We start from the raw sequence: 875 nt of genomic DNA, 5'->3' as shown, positions 1-875 counted from the left end.
TCATATTTATAACCATTCAAGTGTGCAGCCTACTCCATTTCATCTTCAAATGAAAATAGTTGAGCCGCACCTTGGAAACTTCCCTCTACTACACAAGTTTATTACTATATCCCACTTTATTGATGTATGAGGGAGGGAGAGAATATGAATTTATTTGAAGTCGACCACTTTGACTTCCACCACTTTCACCTAAACATACCGGTCATTAGTAATTGGATTGGATAGTTGATAATTGTTTCAGGCAAACCAAATAATTTCCTGTATAAAATTTATAATTATAAGAGAATTAGCTCTCCAATTTTAATTGAGCAAGGTTTTAAAAACATTGCACTTTTTTTTGATAAAAGATATATTTTTTGATAGGACGAACGGATCATATAAATCTAGTATGAATACATCCAAAAAGATCAGAAAATAAAATATCACGAAGCGCGACTAGAAGAACTGATCCACAAAACTTCTTTCGAGTGCTGCACCATATATAAGGCAATCCAATTCGCCGCACTATTTGTCTCACGGTAGGTTTGCCGAACTACAAAAGAGGTGTACTCTTGCTTCAAAAATTGACCAAAAATGGATGTGAGGCTGCTGTACCCATTCGGCCCTGAATCCAACCGATCACAGTAGCCGACTCATCTTCAACTATAATGCTGTCAGTCCTCAGAATCCGTCTAGCATGGATAACTGACTGCTCTCAATTTTGTACCCAAAAAAATCGAGATATCAAAGACCGTAAATCCATCTGCTGCCGGCAGCGGCTAAGTCCAAATCTCGGATCACCAAATTGGCTCCTTCCCTGCCGTCTCTATCGAACATGCTATTATTGAAGTTGATCTCGAAGAAAACCGGAGGTAGATGATCCTCGGCATTTCCAA

The sequence above is a fragment of the Phoenix dactylifera genome, chromosome 4 (genome assembly GCF_009389715.1).
Source record: "Phoenix dactylifera cultivar Barhee BC4 chromosome 4, palm_55x_up_171113_PBpolish2nd_filt_p, whole genome shotgun sequence".
Taxonomy (NCBI): Eukaryota; Viridiplantae; Streptophyta; class Magnoliopsida; order Arecales; family Arecaceae; genus Phoenix; species Phoenix dactylifera.
This window is presented reverse-complemented; position numbering follows the sequence as displayed.